The sequence below is a fragment of the Macrotis lagotis genome, chromosome 1, assembly GCF_037893015.1.
Source record: "Macrotis lagotis isolate mMagLag1 chromosome 1, bilby.v1.9.chrom.fasta, whole genome shotgun sequence".
In the NCBI taxonomy this organism is placed as follows: domain Eukaryota; kingdom Metazoa; phylum Chordata; class Mammalia; order Peramelemorphia; family Peramelidae; genus Macrotis; species Macrotis lagotis.
The window spans coordinates 184472921-184479059 of record NC_133658.1 but is presented as its reverse complement, the minus strand read 5'-3'; the positions used below and the strand labels follow the sequence as shown (position 1 = coordinate 184479059).

Sequence of the window (6139 nt, the reverse complement as noted above, 5' to 3'; positions counted from 1 at the left end):
TCCACATTTTCCTCACACTGGTTTAAGGGTTTAATTGGTGGTGGTGTTTTTTAAATTCACTTAGGAAGAATAAAGTCCAGCAGAACTATTTTAATAGTTGAAATTTAAAAGCAAGATATAGAATAAAAAAGAATATAAGCAGCTCGTTTTGCCATTGTCCGGAAGTAAAAGAAGCATCCTGAAGCCAGTTAGACCTCAGTCAAACAGTTTTAATAGCTTTCCCTGTTCCCAGGCCTATCTTAGTCATGCAAACTGCCCTGCCAGCAAAACTTCCCCAAGGTCGGAGCCAAAGAGCAGGGTGGAGACAGGTTGTGGCCACAACAGCTGCAATAGCCCCAGGAGGCCATCCAAGTTTCTGTCCCTAGGACTTAGAGGAAGTGACTTGAGAAAGTATTGTGCAGCTGCTTTATTCATTGAACTTGAAATATATTTATTTAAATGTAAATAGTTTCAGGACTAGTTTGTATTTATGTATTGTTTCTAATAACATTTTAATCTAAGGAGATTATCAAAATTATCCATTGCATTTGTGTTGTGTGGTCATTTAATTTTTCTTCCTTTAACTAGTTTTGTTTATTATATATAGTTATTTTTGCTCTTTCTTTTTTGTGCCTCAGCTTTTTTAAATCTGTACTTGACAATTGTAAGTAAAAAAGAGGAGCTTACTTCCTCTATCCTTATGTGTGTTCATTTCCTCATGGATTCTATACTGCTTGTAGCAAAGTATAAAGATTCTCTGGTGCACAGGTCCAAGAGCACCCCAATTAAAGACTTCATATAACTTGTCTAATAAATATGAATTTACTTATTATTATGAATTTTTAACCCAAGAAGAACCAAAGTTCTGAATTGTCCAAGAGGGGCAGAGGTGGTCCAGTTTAAATGCTTTTCAGTAGGGAGGGAATCTCATGGAAAGCATTGCATTTCAGAATCTTAAAAAAGTTTCTTGCATAACAAATAGTGAGAGTGTTGTGGCATGATGTAGGTTCTAAGGGTTCAACCTGGTAAATGAACTCATGGATTTAGGACTCAAAAGTTGTTAGAGATTGTGCATTACTATAGGCCAGATTTCCTTAAGGGAACGTAGCAAAATAAAGAAAAAAAGTAAATTTTTAAAGGGAAGCATAACATGTTATTTATGCTGGAAGGGGTTTAAGAAGAGTTTAGGGAGGGACCAAAGTGATAATAAGGAGGGACTAAGGAGTGGTTAATTCTTAAAGCAATATGCAGTTCCTTATTCTGAGTATACATACCTTTTGGGGAGCTTATCTACATATGCAGATTTTATGGAAATTAGGCTTTAATTAGCACATACTTTATGAGCATGTCCTCCTTAGTATTTCTAGTTAGTGTTTAGTTATTTCAGTAAATTTATGTGCTTCTGCCTTTGAGGTTCCAGGGCCAGGTGCCTTTCTTTTATTTGGGTGTGAAGAAATACAAGTTAACAAGTGATATACAGGAGTCAGTACAAAATACAGGATATACAATGATGTTTGTCTTTTGTTCTCGAAGAAGACCATGTCATCAGGGAGGTGATGCCATGAAAGCACATGAATTGGGTTGGAGTGAGGGAGTGCTGAGCTAAGACACTAGTCTCACTTTTAATGACCAGAGATGGATCAAGATGACTGGAGATGGCCCTGGATGTGAGGCAGTCAAGGTTAAGTGACTTGTCCAAGGACACAGAGGTAGTAAGTATTAAATGTCTGAGGCTGAATTTGAACTCCTGTCCTGACTCCAAGGGCAGTATTCTAGTCACTTCACCACCTAGCTGTCTATACAACATGGATCCTTGTTAGTTGAAGGCCAGTACAAAATGGAACAAATTAGCTATCTGTTGGCAAACATTTTTCTCTGACTAGTATTTCCTCTGCTACAAAAGAGTAGGGAAGGCTGGAGAGTGGTAACATCTGGTCAGGACGGCAGGCTCTAAGTGCAGCCATGGTGGGTGTTACAAGATCTGCATCAACTGGTTTGGACCTGTTGTACCATGGAGTCAGGGTCTAGTGGCCCCTCTGATGGCCACATTCAACAGTATCCTCAAAGCTGTCTAAGAAATGGGAGATTAAAGAAGGGAGAAATCACAGGATTAGTAATAGCTTTTTAGGGATATCATTTGAATTTAAGAATTCCTAAGAAATTATGAAAATTTATGGGGACTAGGGTGGGGAGTGCTATCCTAGGCTAAGGAGCAAAGTAGCAAAGGTAGACACATAAGAAGTATTTTCAAAGAAGAGCAATTAAACTTTTCTTGTATAGAGATATATAGAGTAATAGTAGAAAATAATGCTAGAAAAAGGTAAATTGGGGTTAAATCACATAGGACCTAGATTTCCCAAGTTAAAGAGTTTATTATTTATTCTGAAGGATATGTTGTCATTTAGTCTCACACACACACACACACACACACACACACACAGACAAACACACATGTATTTCCTTTCCTCTGGATTAAGGCAAACTGGTTAAGGGTAACAAAGTTAATAAATATTTGAGATTTGAACTCAGGTCTTTCTAAATCCAGGCTGAGCACTCTATTTATCTAACCTATTTTGTAAGCTAAAGGAAATCATGCAAGGTTGTTGAGAAAATAAATGACACAGAGTAGTGCTTTACAAAGCTTAAGCTGATATACTGCATTAGACAGATAGAGATAGACCAATGGCAGGGAGACCAGTAAAAAAGCTATATTTGTCTAGGGGAGAGGAAATAAGAGCCTGAAAAAAAGGTATAGGGGCAATATGGATTGAAAAGAGAAATTGGATTCCAGGAGATATTTCATGTGAGAGCAATTCAATCCCAGAACTATATAAAATGCTTGAAAAAGTGACAATAGCTGTCTACCATTAAGACTTATTTTGTGAAAAATTGCCATCTTAAAATTCTCTTCAAATTGTCAAATTTTATTATGGAAGGCAATGGACAATGTAGAGCCCATCTTTCCTACTGTTATAATTAAAGGTAGATGTTACGTTATGGTAAATTCATCTTATAGGAATCTTTGCATTATTAATGGGTTGCTACACAACACTGTATAGTTTGTATCACAAAACTGATAGTGAAAACATTTTCTTAGAAATCTATTTATGAAATGTAACTGAGGTATAAACCCTATAAAATGTTCTGTTAAGCATTCAAAGCCCTTCATGATCTACCTCTCTCTTCCCTTTCCAGCCTTGTTACACCATACTCCAGTATGAACCCAATCACGCTAGTCTGATTTTTCAAGGAACGAAACAATTCATCTCTTGGCTCCTGGCATTTTCTCTATTCTCCCATACCTGAACATGCTCCCTCTACTTCAACTACTGACCTCCCTGCTTTTTAAATCCCAACAAAGATCTTATCTTTTACAGGAAGACTTCCTCAGAACCTCTTAATTCTAATGTCTTCCTCCTATTATTTCCTATTTATCCTGTGTGTAGCTTGCTTTGTAAATATTATTGACCTCAAATAGCTAATCCCATTACATCAAAGGTATGCTGACATCTTGAAGGGTAAAGATTCACATTGCATTTGTGGAGATCTTGGCACAACCCAGGAGGCACAAAAGTCATAGGTGTGGGAAACTCAACTCTCCTGGTAACTCCTCCTGGACATGTCTCCTAATAGGTGTATCTGTCACCAGCCCCATCCTAGTTAAAGGCCATTCCTTTCCTTGATGGAGAAATAGCTTTTCTGATCTTACCTTGTGATAGTGAAATTGTATATTAAAAAAAAACTTTCAAGGATGGATCTTTGAGGTTTTGGTTCCCTTGTCAGATTCCCCAAAGCATGTCTGTATAATCAGCAAACTTAGAGAAATATTAATAAAGGTGTTTACTAATTTAATTGGTTTGCTTTTTTTTAAAGGCCAAAACTGGAGGTTAACACATATTTAAGCCAAACTCACAAAAGACCCCTCCTCAAATATATTTGTTTGCATTTTATCTCTCATGTTAGATGGTAGCTTCTTGAGGGCAGGGATTGTCTTTTTGTATCCCCCAGAACATCATTTTTGTTTGTGTGCTTAGTTTATTGATTGATGTTAACTTCAATCTACTAATGTTACTTTTGACTAAATTCACTGCTGCCACATGGGAAATTATATCTTGTCCTTGTCTAAAGACTCCTCTCATCACTGCTACATTACAAAATAATGAATATCACATGTGTTAAATATATCAAAATTAAAACAGTGTAAAATTGTCCTCTTTTTATAGTACATTATAATTTTGACCATCATAAATCATCTCACAAACATTATTTAATTCAAAAACCATTTCCACATAAAAAGTTATCTCTCATTGTTTCATACATGACTAACATTTTACTGATAAAGAAATTGAGGAAAAGAGAATTTAAGTTTTCTTCCCTAAATCAGATGACTTATTGAAACCCAGGACTAGAACCCAAGGATTCTGTTTCCTGGGTCAGTACACAAAGAAACAGGTCCACTGCTGTCCATATTCCAGACATGAATTATCTTAATTATCTGTACAAGTGGGCCAGAAGAGATGAATAAATAATGAATCTTTCTTAAATGACATCATTGCCACTTGTTTTGTTTGCATTTTACCAAACCTATTATTTCATTAGCTTTGGGAACTCTTGTTTGAGAAATCCAGATCTTCTAATGCAGATTGATATTTTCTTTGAAATGCCAGTTATTAGAGAGCTGTCTAGGGCACTAAGAGATCAAGTGACTTACCCAGGGTCACAAGGTTGGTATGTGGTAGGGGGTATGACATTAAACCAAGTCTTGCCAGCGCTTTCTGTATTATGTATACTATGATGCCTTTCTTTTTTTTTTGTTAAGAAACCAATGTTTATTTTCCATCTGCATTTTTCCAACACTATTAGAGCATCTGGGTAAAACTTAGGACCACTCTGTGGTAGTTCCTACCCATTCAGTGGCCTGAGAAGTAGGAGCTGCAGACCAGTCCTCAGTAGCCTGCTGAGCACTCCAATCTTCAGTAGGGAACTGCTGAATGGGCACAGATGGCACCTGGATGCCCTCAGACCAATCAGCCACCTCTGGCTGAGCAGCAGTGAATTCTGGGGCAGGTGCAGTCCATTCACCCTGAAATTCCTCCTTTGTCACTGCCTTCTCAGCTGCGGCCTGCTCTTCCTTTTCAATCTCCTCTGGATCTCTGTAGAAGTAAAGATCAGGCATGACCTCCCATGGGTGCTCACGGGAGATTGTACCACGCATCCACAGGACTTCTTGGGCCAGCATCCACCACATCAGACCCACTGAGTGAGCTCCCTTGTTGTTACATGGAATGGCAATGTCCACATAGTGAAGTGGGGAGTCTGTGTTGCCCAGTGCAATGGTTGGAAGGTTAACATATGATGCTTCAGTCAAAGGCTGATGATCTGCACGAGGATCAGTGACCACCAAGAGGCGAGGTTCCCTGAAAGCTGCCTGGATCTGGTTAGTAAAGGTGCCTGGGGTGAAGCGTCCAGCAATAGGTGTGGCGTCAGTGGCAGCAGCAAATTTCAGAACAGCTCTCTGGCCAGTGTTCCTGGATGAGATGACACTAACATCAGCTGGATGTTCAATGGCAACAATGGCACGAACTGCCAGCAGAAGCTTTTCCCAAGTTCTCTTCAAATTAATGATATAGATGCCGTCACTCTTCCTTTTGTAGATATACTGTTCCATCTGGAAGTCCAAATTGGTGCCACCCAAATGGGTGCCTACAGTGAGGAATTTGAGGACACCCTCCTCCTTCATCTGCAAGACATCCAGGGCTCCGGACATTGTGAAAGTTTCCCTTGAAAGTTTCGACGGAAACCGTGAACAACGCCATATGGACCCCTCTTCTGGGCAGCACGGAAAGGCGATGCCTTTCTTAAAGAAGGAAGTGTATCCTGTTTTTTTGTTTGTTTCTTTTTTTAATGGGCACAAGGTGGTATAGTGGATAGATCATTGACACTGGAGTTAGGAGGACCCGAATTCAAATCCAATCTTAGACACTTGTTACTTTGTAACTCTGTGACCTTGGCCAAGTCATTTAATCCTGATTGCCTTGCTTCCAGTGCCATCTCTGGTTGTCCTGATTCATTGTCCTGATTCATATCTTCCAGATGCCCCTGGAAGAGAAAGTGAGACAGGTGACTTAGCACAGCTCCCCCTTACTCAAATTCAATTCAT

At 38.9% G+C, this 6139-nt stretch overlaps 1 pseudogene; it reads right to left on the bottom strand.

The window, feature by feature from the left end:
• Positions 1–4827: 4827 nt before the first annotated feature.
• LOC141514887 (small ribosomal subunit protein uS2 pseudogene) lies at positions 4828–5787 on the bottom strand (annotated as a pseudogene).
• Positions 5788–6139: the final 352 nt, after the last annotated feature.